Raw genomic sequence first — 11,041 nt, 5'->3', positions numbered from 1 at the left:
TGGAGCCCTCAGCACAGGAAAGACACGGACCTGTTGGAGCAGGTCCAGAAGAGGGCCACGAAAACGATCACGGGGGTGGAACACCTCTCCTATGAAGAAAGGCTGAGAGAGTTGGGGTTATTCAGCCTGGAGAGGATGTAGCTTCGGGGAGACCTTTTTGCAGCCTTTCGATACTTAAAGGGGGCTTATAAAAAAAGATGGGGGCAAACTTTTTAGCAGGGCCTGTTGCGACAAGGACAAGGGGGAATGGTTTTAAACTAAAGGGGGGTAGATTTAGACTAGATATAAGGAAGACATTTTTGACAATGAGGGTGTTGAAACACTGGAACAGGTTGCCCAGGGAGGTGGTGGATGCCCCATCCCTGGAAACATTGAAGGTCAGATTGGACAGGGCTCTGAGCAACCTGATTTAGTTGAAGATGTCCCTGCCCACGGCAGGGGGGTTGGACTAGATGACCTCTAGAGGTCCCTTCCAACCCAAACTATTCTATGATTCTATTTTGCAGTATCTCCCCAAAACTACATCTTTGGATATAGTACTCATATCACTCAGCTTTCCACAAGACATAGCCATCCTTCCCAGTTTGTTTCATAGGTGCATTTAGGATTGTGAACAGAACAGCAGCTACACCTTGGCACATGAGCAGCAAGAAGCGTTCACTGGTATCACTCCTTGAAGTCGTCCCTGGGAAACACCAGTTCATCAGTTGTCAGTGCAGGACTATAACAAACCTGGCTACAGCTGGTGTGTTACTTCAAGTCTCAGTGTCTAGGTGATTGCTTTGGGCTGAGATACTACTTGGAATCTAGGCCTCCTGACTGCAAGAAAAGGCTTATGAGTACCAATAAAGGGTAGCCTCCTCCCCTGTTCAAAAGCCAGCAGGCAAATAACCTCCTTATTTGTAAAATATGTTATTTCCGTGTTAAACAGCTACAGACAGTAGCACTGCATTATGGTCAAATACAGAGGTGCCCAGAGGCTTCACTTACAATGTTTTGCTGCTCACTGTAAAAATACGCAGAGGAAAACAAATCGTCATCTTATCTTTGCAGGGCTTTAAAGACAACACATAGGAAGTTCATGTTATAAAAAGGAAGCAAAAGCACAGAAAAGCAAGCTACAGTGCAAGTTTTCTAAAGGCTGAAGTTTAAAACCTCCTTCATAAAGGTAGCTTAAGCTCGATCACAAGCCTGCCCGCCATCACAAGAAACATCTTTTTCAAAACTGAAAGATTAGCAGACACAATCCAGCACAAGCTTAGGCACAATTTTGAGTGCATCCTGCAGAATTACTAAAAATTAGCAGAACTCCCTAAAAACTTAAATCTCACCAAAACAGTACAAAAATTTGCTATTTTCATTATGTTTAAAGGACACTTCACCTCTTTAATCTGTCATGGTTTTTAAGAAATGTAGTTCGATACATACTAATAACGATATTGCCATTTGTTCATCCTCGTTACCCATTAGTAAGCTTTCAGTTTTCAGGGGTTATTGTTTCTTCACTAAGTAATTTTACTCATGTGAAGACAAAAAACACAAACGGTAAATATTCAGCCCTTCCCAGTCTTTCCTTTTTTCCCAGTCTGCCTTTATCCACACAGAAACCAGTCTGAGTTTGCGCAGCAGCAGCAGCCATGTTACAGCTAGGACACAAACACTCTGGTGAGAAGCCTTTTCTTTTTGAAGATCAGCTTTAAGTGTCCCAAGTAAGCATGCCAGTATTAGATTACCCTGACATCCACTCGGCCTCAGGAAGACAGGTCACGGCGAGGTGAATTAGGAGTCAGCTGAGGAGGCAAGACATTCCTGGGACACAGTTCCTCCAGCAAAACAACAGCTTTTTTGCACAAGCCCTAAGGCTGGCAGGCTGCCAACAGATCTCAGCTGTTCAGCATCTCTGTGGACATGGTACCCATTCCCTCCCTTTCAGGAAACATCATTTCCCCTTCTCTAAAGGAATTGCTCACACAATTAGCTTGCAACAGCAAGTAGAAGGAATTTCTCAAGTAGTTCAAGGGACACAAATGGGCTTTTTGAGGATACTGGGCCCAAGCTACAGCCAAGACTGGTTTAACTCACATCTTTAAAAGAAAGCTACCCTTTTGCCCAAACTAATTTCCGCAGTAGTCAATAATTCAGAGCACTGCAAATAAGTCAGCCTGTCCATAGAAGAGCATAGCAGCCTCTTTCTGTCTCTGGCAAGCCTTGGGCAACTGAAAGCAATACATTAACAAAAAATACCTAAAACAAATGAGCCCTATGTGGGATTAGGAAGCTGCAACGTAAGATAATAAACTAAGCGGACTAAGTCAGATGTCAGTGAAGAAAAGAGACATCCAGCTGGAGGACAGCTAGTTGTATAGAAAAATATCAGGATTAAGTCCTGTAAGTTATTTGCAATGCATGCAGAAACCAAAGGTGCCAGACAAATGACATCATACCAGCCAAGTTCAGCTCTCACTACAGACTGGGAAACCCGAGAGCAATATATTCACTGAAAGCTACTTCAAACTGATGTTCTTGCCTAGCATTCCAGGAGGGCAACTTGTAACATTTTTCTTTACATAATCAGCATCAAAAAAGAAAACAAGAATTGAAATAGTAGTGTAGAGAACCATCAAAAGACACTCCTTGACTGTGCATGTTCAAAATAATTGTTTGGGATAGTTTACTTAAACCACTGAGAGGTTTGTAACTTTAAAGAGCTCAGATGCTCTGCATAGTGCAGTTTCATTCACACCAATGTCAGAACTGGGTGAACTGTTTAAAAAGTGCACAGTACATGGCATAGAGTTACACACTTCAACTTTTGTGGTACTAAGACCTAAAAAACCCCATATCTATCATTCCACTACTGTTAGTAGATGCTATGGTACCAACCACCAGGCAGGAAAACTGTTACATGAGAAAGGATCACACAATTCAGTAGTAACTCGGACAGCATTTAGCTCCTCTTCAAATAGAAGCAATTGAATAATGTATCAGATTAAAAAACGCCATTTCAAAAGGGAATCAACCAGAAGACCAAGCATTTCCTTTTTACTTGTGTGACCAAATTCATGAAACATCTATTACCAATAGCATGGAAATTGGTCATGAAACAAGAGGATATTGCACCTATCATTAACATGGCAGATAAGCAACACGTTACAAACAAATTGTATCATTCATATTATGGAAAAATATGCCTTCTTAGGAAAGCTGAAGGTCGAAAACAAAAAAAAAATCAATCTCAATTAAGTGAGCAGGGTAGTCCTATGCTAGAACATCAAGATACCATATCTATTTGATGAAAGACATTATCAGCCGCTGAACTCTCCAGAGACAATTTCCTCTTATTAGTGCCGCAAAGTTCTTCTGTTAACAAAAGCCTTCTGACTGTTAATGTAGGAGAGCAAAAATTGACAAAATTAATTTAAATTTTCAAATCTAGAGTAGATAATTAAGATTGTCTACCCAAATGCAAGCACAAAAGAGTATGAGATAATAAACGAGACAGTACTAATATAAAGGCTATCAAGGTCTGATAAAGAGGCTAAGGAGCTAACGGTTAATGGAAACAAGGAATCCGGGTTCCTCAATACGGCAACAAGAAGGTGCCACTGGACCCTTGTAGTAACCCAAAACCCTTCGGTTTTGTTGCAATTTATTGTGCAAGCACCAACTCATCCACTATGTCCAAAAGACATGCACAGTCAACAGCAGAAATGCTAACTGGCATGGCGATATGTAGGAATCTTCAGCAGAAGCTGGAGTAAGGTCTCCTGGACCAAGCAGAGAAGGATAAGAAATTCAGATGAGTAGTGGCGTTTCACAAAACATACTCGGAACGTTTAGCCAACTGACCAAGATGGGAAGCACGCACATCACCACAAGGGAGATGTGCCCCCTTCATACAGGGAACACCAAGTTTCTCCGCTGAACCATCTTCCAAGTCAGCTAAAGCCAATATAACTCGCAAATGCTGCTGGAAAAGCTTACCATGGTTCTTCCTTAGCCATGCATACCCCCTTCCTTTCATCAGCAATGTCTGAACAGCTGTAAAGTTAAAAAAAAGTGCAAGGTATTTCTTTGTACAGGGCTAGACCTGCAATTGCATAAGTAACAGCAGGGTCAAACGAAGGAGGCCACTAGAGGCGAGTAACTCATGAATAGGGCTAGGCAAGTTTGAAGTTACTGTGAAACAGTATGCTACAATATCTTACCTTGTGATAACATGGCAAAATTCAGAATTCAGTTGTAGAGAATAAAAAGACTAAATCGTGATAATGCTGAACCAAGTAACGCAACACAATTAATTGAAACTGTCTGCTCTCTCTCCCCTTCAAGTGGTAATTTTCACTTTTCCTAATAACTCCTGAGGTAAAGGCACCAACCTTCAGCCATTTGCCAATGCAACTATTTCACTAGTACTTGCAGGCCTCTGCACAATACATGTTATGGCATGAAAACACATATGTTCCACACTGCAACTTTAAAGTGCTCTACAGCTTGCATGAGAATGCCAGTTACATGATGGGGAAAAACTCAAATTCTTCAAAACAAAACAGAGCAATCGTATACATAACTAAGTTAGTTACTAGTAACTGCAGGGCTTGCTTTCATTCATGTGGAAGCACCTTTTAGAGCTTTCTCCTTAATTTTTTAAATGAGGAAATGAAGATTCAGTCAACAAATACTGAACTCCTCTATCTTTGTAGCATTTTTATTGAATTTTAGGTAGTGCCTGTTTACTCTTGCAGCAAAAAAGAGTCTCCATAAGGAGAAGGAAATGGACTACAGCATTACAATTTAAAATCAGGACTGAATTACATCTGCATGTTTGTCTCTGCTACTGATCAGAGCTCCCTCATCATGTTCTAAAAATAGGGTAATTAACACACAATGTGGCCTTTGTTCTGGATGCCATGATTCGGTAGCAGAAAACCTACCAATTTCTATTTAGGACAATCTTTCATTATTAGAAAAGTAATCCAGAAGTTTAAATTCAAATCTGAAAAACCTAAACAAGGATTTTTTTTCCTTTTTTTGGTACACAAACTAATCAGAATAGCTTGTTGCAGTTTCTCCTTTCCATCACTGATAGTAGGAAAACAACAGCCATCCTGAAGGGCTGAAATCAGAATCTTCATATACTAAAAAAAATATTTAAAACTTCCTAAGAGTGTTCCTCTATACATTTCATGTTGGTACAAGTATTCGGTTCATTAAAAAGTGTCAAAGTAATACAAAAATTGTGTTTTAATAAAGTACTTCAGGTAGCAGGGTGCATTTTAAGTTTAAAAGATCAACTTGTGCATGCCACAACATCAAACAAAGGAAAGGAGAGTGTCAGTTGACTACTGAGACTGCCACATAATCAAACACAACCATATTGGCAGTTACGCTATCTGCAGGACTCTCACACTGCAGCATTAAAGTTTTTATCCAATTTGACTTAAACATCTAAACATCCTTATCTGAAAAGAAAGTTAAAAAAACACTGAAAAATGTGTACAGGTTTCAAAAGCATGTTTTTTGCTGCAACACCTGATGAATGCAATATTGTAAATTCATTCACTCCCCAAGAAGCCACTGAAATTCCTAAAATATATTTAGCAACTTTTTTGTTAACTTCAGTTCAATATTATTTCCATGGAAACAAAGCCATTACTAAACTGCAAACCTTAAAACATCCCGTTTTCAACTAACAAGCTAGCATTCACTAAAAAAAGAACACAACAACAATCTAACTTTGACTCATTTTAGAGGCTGTTAGGGGTGAGATGTTACAATTGGTAGTAAGACCCAACAGAAGTATACACATGGTTATGGATTCAGTAAGTCACTTTTAGATGAATACAGGTGCAGAGTTTAGAAAGCATTTGTGAACATATACTACACCTGTAGAGAAGAACTTGAGCCTTATTTACAAAGTGATCTTCATAAACATTTTCTTGTGAATTTCACTCAATCATGCTTTTGGCACCAGTGCCTGATACCTCCCTAACAGTGAAGAAGGTGATGAAAGAATCAAGAGGCCATGTCATGAAGATCTCGCCAGTTCAAAAGTAGCGAGCACATTTCTGATGATGCTACCTTGCACACGCAAGGAACAGAATAAAGCACTTACACCAGCACATACTTAACCATCCAAAGTCGAGTGATTTTCAAAACTGGAGTATCACAGAATTAAGAACTGCTTAAAAGGGTGATCCAAGTGAGGCAAAATAAATAGAACTAAAATCTAAAGATATTAAAAGAAGCAATTTTAACTAATTTAGAATTTGAAAGGTCAAAAAATTGCTGTGCAAAGACACAGGTATAATTGCATGCAGCCCACTGAAGACTTCTACTCAACATGCAGAAGTAGTCAAGATCTGAAATGAATGCATGATGACTAAAACACACAATGCAAAATAAGATCATTATACACTTCAGTGATGTATCCTTAATAAAAACACTGTATTCACTGCTGAACATTGTGGAAGAGAGAAGATAGATCAGTTCAGGGCCTAGCAACATGAATACCCGAGGAACAGAAGCAGTTTAAACCTGAGATTAATATTATTTGAGAGGTGAACAATGAGAAGTGACACAAAAATGCCTAAGTTAAAAGTAAGTTCAAAAAGAACTGATTAAAAATTGGTTTGTATGTAAACAATTAATTGTTTTATTTCATGTCCCCCCCCGTGTCCCCCCAACTTAACCTTTCAAATGCTTAAGCCAGGTTTTTAACTAGAGCCAGAACTAAAAGGAAACTTTCCCTCAATGGCCAGTCATCCCACAAGAAATATGAATGAACTGCCCCTCCTTTGAAACATCACATAATAAACATTAGAGAAAGCAGTTGACTGAACTAATCTTACTGCAGATGGTCAGAAAAGACAAGAAGCATTTATGATCCTAACCTGGGTCTTAGAAGCCTGGGGGTTTGCTCCACTCTAGATTTCAGGTACCTGTTTAGTCTAATCTCTTAACCAGAATTTCCAACACTTGAAAATGAGAATAATTCTTGTACCTCTCTGGTTTTGAGCGAGGGCTGCTTTGTTGTTTGGTTTGGTTGGTGGGTAGTGGTGGGTTTTGGTTTGTTTGTTTGTTTTTTTTTTTAAAGTAAATGCCAAATCACAGCAGCTGAACACCACATGGATACAGGTACATCCAGAAACTGAAGTTTTCACAGCTAAAAAGTTGCTTTCACATTTTGATCATAAAAAGCTACTAAGGATAAATTGGTAGTATTTTGTTCTAAAGTCTACAAAGATCAGGTGATGTGCAAGTGCTACTCATTACTGCAAGTTAAGCTTTAAACTGAGACATCACCATTGTAAATTGCTTCTGTGTAGATGTACATTTAAGCACACATTCAGCCCCCAAATGCATCCTATTTTCCAATACTAAAATCTAAACAACTTTCCATCTAGGAAAGATCTCCAGTCTAACCTTTGACAGTAGTTAAGATGCAGATTATGTTTTGGTAGAATGTAAATTCATTAGAAAGATTAATCTTCAGGGAGAACATAAGTTACTTCAAATCTTAAATTATTTATATTTTAAAACTAAATATAAGTATCAAAAGTAAATTAGCAAAGTCTCCTTTTCTTTTCTGAATGCAACTGAAGTTTTAGTCTGCAACATATGTAGTCTTCCTGAAAACCTAAGGTCAAAGTTATCACTAAATACACAAGGCCATATTCATAATTAAGATTTTTCCCTTTGCATTATCTTTGTTGAGTGTAGGAAGTCCTTAAAAACCTCATGCGTTGTTTCTAAATAGCTTAAATTTTCAGAAGGTCATCAAATGAATCCCCAAGCAACTTCTGTGATGTCTTCCAGGCATGGCTGGTTTTCTAGACAAATACATTATGACACCAGACCTACTCTCCAGATTAACAAAGTTAGGTGATGAGGAACTGCACTAACCTCTGAGCTGAGTGAGGATCAGTTAGATTGAATTAACTTTAATTATAATCACTTCTGAGCTCAAAGTAATTTACAAATGAAAACTGACCTATAAGCATTAAACCCATCATCACAAGCATTTCTTGGATTAAACACCACTTGTACAAAACTGTTCTGCTCTATTATTTACTAGCTGGTTTCCTAATGAGAAGTTAGAGGGAATGCAGTCGCCCAGACCAGAAGCTAACTCAGAAGACTCCTCAGCTCTAGTAAAAAACAACCACATTAAGAAGTCTTGTTTCTGCATGCAAAGTACTATCTTCTGTATAAATGCCTGCTAGTACCACACAAATACCAAAGCACTATCACTCCATGGAACAACCCAGAGCTGAAGTTCCACTGAATGTATATACAAATGCAGAAAAATGAACACCTGCATCTCCATTTTCTGCAATCTGTCCAATTCCTGAAGTTTCCCAAATAGGAATCAGACCTTTACCTTGAGATACAGCATGTTTGCAGCTGTGTCACAAGAATCTGAAGATGAATTGGGTTACAACCATATTAACAAAAAGGTGTAGATACTATAGACATGTTCATTACACCCATCGGTCTACTGGAACAAACTGGCTTTCGCCAAAGGATTCAATCAAGAATTCAAAATAGAAGATGCTTGTCTTATTTCCCCTGAGATTTTTCACTACTGAAATTCAAATCCTCAAACTATTCCCCGAAAGACTATAATCTCTGCCGTAATGAGTTAAGTTCTCTGTGTTACAATTACTTCAACTTTTAGGAGCTAAGTGAATAAACAAATTTATACCAATGCGACTAACAGTACAGTAAGCCAAAGTTTCCTTAAAGATCTGGAGTTTTGTATTAAAGAACACAGCCTCAGCCTGGAAGACTCTAGTCTCACTCAGAGTTGTGAAAACTCTGTTAACAAAGCTTCATGACATACATACCCACAATCCCTTGCTTTCAGTTTCACTTGTGCACACATGTTCATTGTCAGTTATGCAAGAAGCTAAGAAAAAAACAGATCACCCATTTCCAGGGTGCTCAGTAAGCAGATCACCATAAAGCCCCCTGTCTGCTCCCAGGAACAGTTTGTGAGTGAGAGGGGCTAGATGAAGCACAAGGATGGCAAGAGCATTACTGTGCTGTACACACACAGCGCTACAGCAGATCCACCGCTTCTGGCGCTTCCTGTTAACACCGGGCTGGATGCACAGATGTGGCACGCTACTTCTGCAGGCTTCCAGCAGTCCCAACGCTCACTTCCCAGCCCTGCGAGCGTCAGGCAAGGACCAGGGGCTCTGGAAAACACCAAATCTACCACTTGTGCACAAGACCCTCATTCTACAATCCTCTGTCCTCAGAAACCGGAACACATGATATGACTTTTTCTGTCACAAAACACATAAAAAGTGGAGGGGAGATTGTTAATATATACCACTCTCACAGGAGGAAGTGGGCCACAGAAACGGAAGTTCAGGTATCAATGGCCTATTCTAAGCACTTTTATCAACGCTTCAGGTACCTGAAGCTCTGAGCGGCCTAAACTTTTGTCTGGTACAAAGGCATCCAAGTCACTCAAATTTCAATGTATGTAGATTTCCAATTCTATTTTGCTCTAATGTCCTGGTTTTGGCTGGGATAGAGTTAATTTCCTTCCTAGTAGCTGGTACAGTGCTGTGGGTTTAGATTTAGGATGAGAACAATGTTGATAACACATCGATGTTTTAGCTGTTGCTAAGCAGTGCTTACACTAGTCAAGGACTTTTCAGCATCCCATGCTCTACCAACCGAGAAGGCTGGAGGGGCACAAGAAGCTGGGAGGGGGCACAGCCAGGACAGCTGACCCCAACTGCCCAAAGGGATATTCCATACCATGTGATGTCGTGCCCAGTACCTAAACGGGGGGGGAGTTGGCTGGGCGATGATGACCACTGCTCGGGAACTGGCTGGGCATCAGTTGGCAGGTGGTGAGCAATTGCATTGTGCATCACTTATTTTGTATATTCTTCTACCATTATTATTATTTTCCCTTCCTTTTCTGTCCTAATCTCAACCCATGAATTTTACTCTCCTCCTCCCCTCCCCTCCCCGCCCAGTTCTCTCCCCCAACCCACTGGGGGCAGGGAGTGAGTGAACAGCTGTGTGGTGTTTAGCTGCCTGATGGGTTAAACCACAACACCTAAGAATTGAGGTAACTTCTGGATTTACAAGAGACTGGAAGCCATTCAGCTCGCTTCAATCCAAGTACAGTACCTTTCTCATCCTTTAAGGAGTTTACCATTGTAAAAGGGGCACAGCAGAAAGCTCAGTTAAAACAAGCTACTAACAAGCTACTAACAAGCTACTAACAAGCTACTAACAAGCTACTAACAAGCTACTAACAAGCTACTAACAAGCTACTAACAAGCTACTAACAAGCTACTAACAAGCATTTTTGTCAGAAAGTACCCACAGCTATAGACAGGTGTAAGCCTTAGCTCTTCTCTCAAGTTCTATTTCATGATTGAAGTGAAAATAATCAGGCATTATCTCCCGTCTGATTAATGTAACATCCACTAGCAGGAGTTAAATCCCAATGGAGGGGGTGAATGGTTTGTCATACCTTGCACACTCAGTGCCCACTTCTCTTACCATCCTCAAAGGAGCTAGAACATAAAGCATAAGTATCTCCATAAGGCTTCAAACACCAAATGGACACGCACAAAACTGTAACATGCTTGGAGATAAACTGTGGGACATGCTGCTGTATTATTACTATACCATAGTCACTTGAAAAAAGGTTTATATTTTCTTCTGCAAGCAAATGGGGAAGATTTTGTATTAAATATTGAAAGCCTCGCAAGTATTGGCAGTGTAAGTCCCCTAGAGATCCAATATGGAGTAGATGGAATATGTTTCATACGCAGATAGATACATACGAATGCTAAACACAAGCCAACGCTTCCAGTTGTGGTTACTAGACCTTTCAGGTAGTTTCTTAGTCTTCCTTGGTGACAGTCATCATTCATCTCCTGCATCTGCTACTGCCTGTCCTTCGCACTGGACACATCGACAATCAGGCGGAAAGCAAAGGCCTCGTTTTGCGTGATACCAGCTAACAGGCACCCAGGGAAGCGACATGTTGAACTCCAGAAAA

The 11,041-nt window shown here is 40.0% G+C and overlaps 1 protein-coding gene across 2 annotated transcripts in view; it reads right to left on the bottom strand.

Moving 5' to 3' along the window:
• NAP1L1 (nucleosome assembly protein 1-like 1) overlaps positions 1–11,041 on the bottom strand; it is a 35,420-nt gene that overhangs the window by 23,200 nt on the left and 1,179 nt on the right. The gene's annotated exons all lie outside the window — the stretch shown is intronic.

This window comes from Pygoscelis adeliae, unplaced genomic scaffold (assembly GCF_000699105.1).
Source record: "Pygoscelis adeliae isolate BGI_AS28 unplaced genomic scaffold, ASM69910v1 Scaffold113, whole genome shotgun sequence".
Taxonomy (NCBI): domain Eukaryota; kingdom Metazoa; phylum Chordata; class Aves; order Sphenisciformes; family Spheniscidae; genus Pygoscelis; species Pygoscelis adeliae.
Note: the sequence above shows the minus strand (reverse complement) of the source record. Positions and strands in the feature narration are given on the sequence as shown.